At 36.2% G+C, this 10440-nt stretch overlaps 1 pseudogene; it reads left to right on the top strand.

Moving 5' to 3' along the window:
* LOC102506406 lies at window positions 1-8298 on the top strand (annotated as a pseudogene).
* Window positions 8299-10440: the final 2142 nt, after the last annotated feature.

Genomic DNA, 10440 nt, shown 5'->3' with positions numbered 1-10440 from the left:
ATGTGTTGTGACTATTACAGAAACTACCGTGGTAGCTGTGGCTATGGCTCTGGATATGGCTGTGGCTGTGGTTATGTCTGCGGTGGTTACCAACCATTTTTCTGTAGAAGATACTATTCTTCTCGCTGCTAGAATGTAACTGCAGTGCACTTCTCCTCTAAAATAATTATTTCAACCTTTTTCCATTTCAGTGCCTCAAAAATCACATCATTTCTCATCAAATAGAGAAGTCACAGCCTGATTGCCTTCTAGAAAGTCCTATTTCTAATTAAAGGAGCCTGAGTTACTCCAAAATGCTCCTGGAAGGCAGAAAACTTCATTTTGTACCTAGTTCAAGTGTAAACCCACTACCTTCTTATTTTGTTTCTATATTGTGATTATTTCCAAATAAACATGTTTCACTGGTCCTAACAAGTTTATGTGTCTTTTGTGTCAGCCATGCTGTTGGTTTATATTTTTGACTCCAATTTCTGTGCCTTCCTTAGAGACTGGCAGAGATAATGCACAGCTGTTCATTATGATTGTGTATGTCTGGCTTCCGTTCTGGTTGGTCAGTATGCATGACATACAGCATGTTATGTATCTTGAATTTCCCTGAAAAAAAAAAGGCTCTTCTTTGAGTCTTGTGTTCTTAACTCATTTTACTCAAGGTTTGTTCTTAAACATTTGTGTTTCATGACCCTAGGTCTATTCATTTCTTTCTTTCCACACTGATCAGCACTTATGTACTCATCATCACATTCACACACATATACACGCACAGACAAGTGCCTCAGAAAAATCTGTTTTCGAAAATGCTAATGGTGAAAAAAGATGCATTGGAAGAGGAGAGGCAGAAGGCTAAATAGTTAGGTATATACATGACCTGGAGACTGGTAAAAGCCCCTGGATATGGGTGGTAGCATAAATAATGAAAGGAAACAGAACAGCATCAGGAAACTTATAAAGTTCGAGCCTGTAAGATCTTACACATCAACAATGAAGGAGAAGAAAGAGAAACCTAGAGAAGATAATTTTGAAAAAAGATATATTTCTTCTTAACACTTGGAATTGTGGGGAATTCAGCGTGGTGTATACAGTTATGTACCTGAAAGTCTGGTATTGCAAAACTAGTAAGATTAGTATTGGAGACATGCTCTGGTTCTTTCTAGAGACACTAAATAGGGTGAAGTGAAAGGATGATAATGACACACAAATTTCTCAACACAAAAGCTCTTTCTAATATGTGACACCATCTGAAACAAGAATGACTTCTTCATTAGGTGCTCAATGACCTTTGGGAAATAAAGAGGAAGAAATCTCTAAACCCAGGTAGGATCACCCACTGTAACCAAACAGGACTCTATAGGGGCTTCCCAGGACAGAGCCCCTCTCATGTCCTCCACTTGCCTCTTGTCTATGGAAACACTAGGAAGTTTCCTAGGCTTCCCTGAGTCCCAAAGAGTACATTTAATCAGAGAAGTGAGATAATGGAGAAAGAAGGGAAAACAGTCAAGTGAGACAAAATTATAACAGTTTCGCCATTAAACAAAAATCAAGAACATTTTGTTCATTTTAGAAGGCTATGGATAATATTCTGAGCCATGTGCTTTGAGCTGTTCTGCAGTTACTGCAACCTCCACCAGGTGGAAGAAGTTAATTGTATGCTGCCCACAAACATATAGACCCCAGACGGGTTGGAACCAAAAGGTTAATGATGTTGACTCCAGATTACCTCCCACCAACCAATCAGAAGAATGACTGTGAGCTGATGACACACCCCACAACCCACCTCTCTCACCTTGTCTTTGAAAACCTTTCCCTGAAAGCCTTAAGGGAGTTGAGATCTTTTAAGCACTCACTCGCTACCTGGACACCTTGCTTGTCTCCCTGCAATAAAAGCTGTACTTTTCCTTTACTACAACCTGGTGTCAATAGATTGGCGTTACTGAGCGCTGGCAAGCAGACACAAGTTTGGCTTTGTAAGCCCACTACTAGGGTTACTTTAGGAGAAAATTACAAACTCAGGGAGAGGGGTAGAATGAACTGATTTTACATGCAAATTTTGTCCCACCTTATTTTAGGCTACTATAGGCTAGGAATGGAATTGAGCTTTGAACCCTGATTGTGAAAATGGAGATGCTGATACCAGGTAAACACAGAACTGCAAACTTTTATATTTCTACATCGGGGAGGAGAGGCCAGTTATAATATGTTTTGGCTTTAGAAGTTCAATCTTCATGTAGGATATAAGAAGACCACAAGAACTGGAGTCAAGATTCAACCATCCATGGTTAAATAACTTCTGTGGTTTCTCAAATCGCTGGAAACCTGAAAGAAATTGCAGTCTTGAGAAGAGTAAGAGCAAAAGAGAATGTGTGGATAGATCGTTATTCTTGAAGAAATAGAACTACATCTTACGTTAGATGAAGGAGTAGTCTCATTCACCACTTATTAAGCTCCTAATAAAGGACATTTCCATATGTGCTATGAACAGAGAACTAAAATAGCTCATCCCTGCTTTCTGAAGTGTGGAACAGACAAAAACAAACCTCTATTCAAAATCTTTATACATACTCTATACAAAGATTAGAGTATGGCTACAATAGAATCATACACTGGAGTGTTTGGGAAATACAGAGGAAGAAATCCAGAGAGAGGCCAGGACAAAGAGTAAGTAGAGAGAAGGATCAGGAATCTTTCTAAAAGAGACAAACCGCTAGTTTAATATGAGGGATGAATTGAAGTTGGTCAATTATGGATGAAACGAAATATCCTTCTTGACAAGGGAAAGAGAAGAAATACATTTTGGAAAATGTCCATATGTTGGAACCTTACTGCAATAGCCATCAACCGTCCTGGAAGAAATGTGATCACTAGTTGGGGTTAAGGAGTAAATTCCCAGGTATATGTAGTGAGAATTCTAAGTTGACCCCAGTGAGAAACCTTGTATGATCCCCTCCTCTTCGGTGCAGGAAGAAGGATCTGTAACTCACCTCTAACTTTGAAAAGATGATGGGATATACTCCTGTGATTATGCTATGTTTAGAGTTGGCACATAAAACACAATGTAAATAAATTTGAATTTCAGATTAAAAAAATGGATTGCTTTTTAGTGTAAACATGTTTCATGGAATATTTTGGGTATGTGTTCTAAACCCGGTAACTCTAATTAATTTGTACAGCAAAGAGATTTTGCAGATGTCCTGGCTGATACCTTGATTGCAAGATTGTGAGACCTTGAGGAGGGACCCCAGTTAGGCTGTGCTTAGACTCCTGATACAATAAGACTGTGAGATAATGGATGAGTGTTTTTCTAAGGTGCCATTTTTGGTGTAATTTACAAAGGCTTCCTCTACTGTTCTCTAAATTATCTGGCCAATTGTGTGGATATCATACCAGCATATCAGCGGAGCCTAGGAGACCAGTCACACCAATGGATATCAAGGGTAGATCACTTCGGAGTGAAAATGAAAGGTTGAGAGGAACTATCCGCCTTACTCGATGGGAAGGGCTTGTGAACAAAACACTGAAGTACATTTTAATTAGTATCCAAAGTGACATTGAGAATCATGAAAGATTCTGAAGTATGTGGGGATTTTACAAAAGAGTAATTTCACAAAAAAATTAAATGAGTCACCACAATAAACTAGTTACAGCAAGTGTTCAGGTCTCCAGTGATTGGAAAGGAAAACCATGTAGCATAATAAAGAAGAACAAATACTCAGTCTTGGCAATGAATTAGCTGTGGACTTTTAATAACTTTCCAAACCTCTTTGTACCCGGTTTCCTTATTACAAGTTACCTACCACTTTCCCATTTTCACTGGGACCCAATAGATTAAAATTGTCTGAAGGAAATTCGTGATTTAGAAAACATTCAAAAGTGTCATTGCAAAGGATCTTTTTTGTATTTGTTGCTCTGGTTTGAACTAAATGACCACCTGGAGTTGATAAAAATTTATTGAAAAATGGCTCTTGGGATAAAAAAAAATATTATCAGAAAGTTACATTCACAAGTGTTTGGGTTCATAGGAACTCTATAAGCTAAAATGTTGAGGAGTTTCTGTATAGAGCAGAATTGTGTTCCAATGAAATATCTTACAATGTAATTGATAATTAGTAACCTACTCAATGTAATTAGTCAAGTTCATTTTAATAGTTGCATGCCCAAACATTAACTTCCCTGCCTTCCACAGAGCCTTGTTACATGAAATATATCTTTGGAATCACGTGTTCAGGTGATTGGGTAATTGATGAAAACTTTATAGTTTTGTAATTGGCTCAAAACAATGCTTGGGTGACAAAAAGCAAACATGATTCCCCAGTAAAACTGGAGACTCTGAAATAATGGGTTTATTTATGACAGATGCTGTAGCTATGAAAAGACCAAGTGCTCTCATTATCAACTGACAGGAGTGACTTGCAAACACTGGGTATTAAGTAAATATTTATTGCACGAATCATAAAATTGATGGTATGCCCTGGACTTCCTGTCAGTATGCAAAGGTTCCAGAGTAGTAGGTGACATTTAAACTTCAGAAGTGTTCTGCATCTCACCTGAAACCTCACCCTCTGCCATCATGTGTTGCAACTATTACAGGAACTCCTATGGGGGGTGTGGATAGAGCTCTGGCTGTGGTTGTAGATATGGCTGTGGCTCTGGTTGTGGCTATGGGTCTGGCTGTGGCTGCTGTATCTACCGACCACTTTTCTACAGAAGATGCTATTCCTCTTGCTGACAGAAAAACATCCTAGAATACACTATGCCTCTGAAATAATATTTAAAGTTTAACACTTTTCTCCCAAAGGATGCTTCATTTTGTAATCTCCTACATTCAAGTAAGGGCTCGATACCACCTGTGTTTACTTCAAAGAAGCTGTTTGTTATTGAGAAATTATGAATGCTCTCATTGTTACCTGAAGACAGAAGATCTGAGTCTGATTATGTCCAAAATATGAATTCTTGGTTATTCTATTCTATGGTTTTGTATTGTCCATGAGCATAAGTACTCCAAAGTTGGAAGAAATTGCATTTTTTTTCAATAAACAAATGTCATTTGTTCCTGCAAGTAATTGCGTCTTTTGGGCCAGAATCGTTACTGATGTTGGTATTTGTGGCCTCCCTGAAAAGTTGGGCAGCTACTCCACTACCTCAGCCTTAGGGTCATTTACATTCTTTATCCACAGTTTATTCAGTGCCCATAATTCCACTAATACCACACGGTTTTGTTCACTACACAGTTGTAGTAGATCTTGGTGTTAGGTAATGTGAGACTTCCTACTTTGTTTTTTTTTCAAGATTATTTTGTCTGATCTAATTATTTTGTTTTTCATCTAATTGTTAAAATCAGCTTGTCAACAACTACAAATATATCCTCCTGAGATTTTAACTGAGATTGAGTTGAATTTGCAGATAAATTTTGGGAGCAATGGACTTCATAACAATATTGAGTTTTCTAATCGATGAACATGGCACATCTCTGCCATTTAGATCTTTTTGGTGGGCTCTAATGTAACACTGAATAAGAATGGCTATCTGTGTATTCACAGAGGGCATATTTAATGAAGGAGACAGACAGAAGTCAAAAAAACTAAACAGACATCTAAACAACTAAATAAAAATTAATAAACAATTATAGACGGTTCTAACAATCATTAATAAACTTGACTTGCTATAAGAAATCACATGGTCTGCCAAAACTCATGCAAGAAGAAATAGACAATCTTAATGGAACTGTATCTATTAAAGAGTTTGAATCAATAATTAATAACCTTCCAAAACAGAAAGCACCAAATCTAAATGCATTCACTGATATATTCTACAAAACACTTATGGAATAAGTAATACCAATTCTCTGTAATTACTTTCAGAAGATAGTAGCAGAGGGAATACTCTCTGACTCATTCTATGAGGCCAGCATTACCCTAATATGAAAACCAGACAAAGGTATTACAAATAAGGAAAACTACAGACCAATATCTTAAATAAACACAAACGCTAAAATTTTCAACAAAATATTAGAAAATTGAATCCAACACCATATGAAAAAATAACTATACAGCATGATCAACAGGGATTTGTCCCAATAATGCATGGCTTGGTTCAACATTAAAAAAAATCAATTAATGTAATCCATCACATCAACAGCCTGAAGAAGAAAAACCATGTGATCCTATCAATAGATGAAGAAAAAGCATTTGACAAAGTCTATCACCCACTCATGATAAAAAGTCTCAGTAAACAGGAATAGAGGGGAATTTCCTCAGCTTGATAAAGAATACCCACAAAAAGCTACAGCTAACATCTTGCTTAATGGTGAAAACTAGGTTTCCTGCTAAGATCAGGAAGAAGGCAAGAATGTCCTCCTTCACTACCCCTTTTCAACAATAGGTATAAAATAATAGGTATACAAGAAAATGAAATCAATTGGTATCATGATGCAGTAAGACAAAATAAAATAATAGACATTCTTTCTTCCCTCTCTTCTCTGAAGAATACTATATAGATTGTATGTGAGACCAAGAAAACTTGATTTTGATTTGGAGCCCAAGCGTCCTGAGCCGCAGCCTTTGTTAAATGACATCGTAATTCATAATCTGCTGGTCTCACCAAATGGTTTTAGGGTTCAGATATAGACATCTGAAAAGGAACTCTTTTCAACAAATAAAGTATTGTACAGGTAGAGAATACTGCCTAGCTGTGTGGGCATTTGGATCAGACTACATTTTAAATCAGATTGAATTGACATGTAGTGGAAAGAGGGGAAAAGTGCATGTTCTATTAGTGTGATTCTCATAGAACTTTTAGAGTATGACCTCATGAATCAGGAGGCGCCCCTGTACAATGACACATTACTCATTTCTTCTGAAATTGTCAACTGCAATATGGCCATACTTCCGTATAGAGACTGACTTTACTCTTACACAGCAATCCTGTGACAATCTTGGAATGCAGAAATCTAGTTTCTCTTTACTAAATACACAGGCTTTCCTCAACTAGGTTCTTGTAATTTCAATAGATGTTCATGATTATTGATCTTCAAAATATGCTATGAAGCCAAGCCCTGGGATGTATTGCTAGAGACTATATTTTTACAGAAATATTATTTAAAATGCTTCAGGCAGGGTGCAGTGTGGCCAATCGTGTGATAGTTAATTTTCTGAGGGAGTTGGGTCATTTTTGAAAAGTCGTTATAAAAAACACTAATTAATAGAGCAACATTAAAGTAGAGCGACTTTGAAGTAAACCTTAAAATTTTAGTATAATAACTATATCAGTACAAGTAAATATAGATATTGGAAAAGATGTTGTTATTTGGGAATGTTTTTACTTGGATTAAAGCAAAGGAGGAAAGAAATAGAATGTATTGAGTCTCCACTATATACCAGGATCTGTGCTGCGACCTTTGTATTTCCCATGTATTTTCTACAGGCCTCTTGACAAATTTTTAAATATATGCAGTTATTTTTGTTCCCATTTAGCAGTTGCAGCAACTACATTTCATAAAGTTGAGGACGTTTTCTATGATCAGATGATTGGTAAATGGCTCAACTAAGAAATGAATTAATCTGTGTGCCATGAAAATCTCTACTACAGAGCCTCTGAAACTTAGAAGAAAGATGTACCATTTATAAATTTACCAGCATTATACTGTGTAGTGTGTTATTATAATGGAAAAAGCAAAATATTTGGGAAGGGAAAAAGAAGATGATCTATGATGATGATGATGATGATGAAAAGCATATTAATAGCAGTGAATAGAGCTTCATGTCTGATAGATGATTTCCAAGATATCAAAAGAGCAAAATAATAAGCACATATTTATAGGTCAAGCATACTTTGGTGATATGTTCTGTTATGGTCATGAAATGCAATGATGGAAGATAAAATTATGATTGCATAAATTTGGGTGCTTGGCAAGTGTATTATTTTGTTTTAAGGCTTGAGAAGATTCCTAGGATAGCAATAAACAATGTCAAACTAACAAATTTTTTGTAAACAGAATGAGCTCATTTTAGATAAATTGTTGTCAAATTAGAGAAGTGAGCCCATGTGTGGTATGACCTATCCATCCCTGGAATTATATGAAAGTCCTAGGAGAGTGGATGCTATTCAGACTTCAGAAATGCTTCTACACATCAACTGAAACCTCATCTCCTGACACCATGTGTTACAACTACTACAGAAACCCCTGTGGTGGCTGTGGCTGTGGCTCCTGCTACAGCTGTGCATGTGATGATGGTTGTGGGTACAGATCTGGCTGCTGTGGCTACCAACCACTTTTGTTACAGAAGGTGCTATTCCTCTTGCTGCTAATCATCACTGCAGATCATACTGTGCCTTTGAAATGATCACTCCAAGTACATGTCCAGTTGAAATCTACCTCTTCCCTCCCTGGCTGTTAACTTCACACCAAAGTAAAGAATTACTATTGTCTGTCAGGAACATGATTTAATTTCAAAGAAGCTGTTTGCAGTTGATTTAGATGGAGTAGTTCCATCACATCGCTGAAGACAGATCTCATTTCTGATCATTTTTCAAACATAACTTCTTACATCTTTTTCTCTCTCTGTACTATGGCTGTTTGCACAAGCCCAGGAAGAATATACAATTGGAGTATACTAAAATGGAGCAAAACCTGCAGTCTATTATTAAAAGGCTTTATTGACGAAGAAGTCTGGTTTCTTTAAGTCATAGTCATCACTGACTTGAGAGTTTGTGGCCTCCTGGAGAGCCAGCTGAACGCAACTTAAGATAAGTTTCCTTAGTCAAAGGGAAGAGCTTCCCAAGAGCACTGAGCTGTTTTCTGGAAACGCATGTGTCCTGCCCTTAATTATAAATGACATAGAAACTATAGACGCCGATGCTAAGAAAAAATAGATGAGAAAAAATATTTGAGAGATTTAAATAATTCTTACCTCAAAATAACTGAAATAAATTGCAAAATAAGAAAACTGTTTAAATATAATAAGGGAATTTAACAAAAACCAAAAGACAGTATTTATCTACATCAGCCAAATCATAAAACAATTCCAGTTAAAGTTAGGAAGAACACAGTGTTGGCAGTTGTCATGATCATCCTCAAGTGTAGAGGGGTAAGAAAATAAAATTGGGAAAACTCCTGAGAAAAAGAAACACGTTTTTGATTAATGCATTCTTGTGTACATAGAAAGCTCAAAATACTAAAAGTAAAAAAATACTAAAATTAAAATCAGGAAATTTGGAAGATATATGAACACCAGAAAAATATGTAAAAAGATTCTGAATTATCTAGAGTTAGAAAATAGGGAAATAATTGCTATAATGTGAGATATCTAAAATTCTCAGGAAAAAAATTAAGAAAGATGCAAAGACCTATTTGAAGAACACTAATAAGATATTCTAAAGAAAAAAATGTAACAATTTGATATGCTGCTCTTGCCTTGAATGGGAAGAGCTATCATAAAATGTTAATTCTCCCAAATTAATATGCAAACTAAGACATCTACCAGATTCTTCACTGAATATAATTATTCTAAATGCATATAAAATACATTCCCAAGTCCCAATAAAAAATATGAAGGGATATATTTTTGGTTTAAGAGTAGGAAAGAAATAATTTGGAAATAATTAGGAAAGAAATAATTTGGAAATAAAGTATATTTGAGAATGTAATGTGTGCACAATTTGTAGTTCAATATAGTGAAAAATTGATTTAATGGTGTTAACTGGCTATCCATCTAGAAAACAATAGATGTGGACCTCCAATTACACTAACTAAAAGAAATTCCAGAGGGATTAAAGATTCAAACCTAGGAAATAAAGCAAGCAAAACAAAACAGAACAAGCCCTGCCAAATGGGAAATCCAAGAGAATACACATATAATCTGTGGATACTGGAGACCTTTACCAACAGAGACAGCTCAACTCTATGAACAAAAAGATAGGTGAACACAGTGAAGATAAATGGAAGAGTGTTAATGTCATATTATACAGAAAGTCATACAAGCCAATAGGAAAATAGGCAGAGGAAATGAGCAGACATTCCATGCAGACATATCAGGCAAGAGAAATGCACAGGAAATAAGCAGACATTCCATGTAAGAGAAGTACAAATCTCCAGACATATTAACAGTTATTAAAATTCACTCTTGGCCAGGGAAGTCAGTATCAAAGCCACCAAAATATTTTTATTCGATGAATAACAAATAGTGTTTTTGAATCCTTTAATTAAGACTTTATTTTTTAAAGGAAATTTTAGGTTCACAGCAAAATTGATGGGAAGGGGCAGAGATTTCCCATATACTCCCTGAACCCGTGCGTACAAATAAAGTGTTAATGCCTGGTCCTGGCAAGGAGGTAGGGAACTGGGGATCAAGTACTCTCATGATATGCTGGTGGAAGTGGTTCCTCTGGCTCCTGTGAAGAATAATGTGGTGAAGGAGCCTCATCTTGCACCTACAGATCTGATTTCTATGA

This window comes from Camelus ferus, chromosome 1 (assembly GCF_009834535.1).
Source record: "Camelus ferus isolate YT-003-E chromosome 1, BCGSAC_Cfer_1.0, whole genome shotgun sequence".
Taxonomy (NCBI): domain Eukaryota; kingdom Metazoa; phylum Chordata; class Mammalia; order Artiodactyla; family Camelidae; genus Camelus; species Camelus ferus.
The sequence above is the reverse complement of the archived record's forward strand: the minus strand, read 5'-3'. Positions and strand labels throughout refer to the sequence as shown.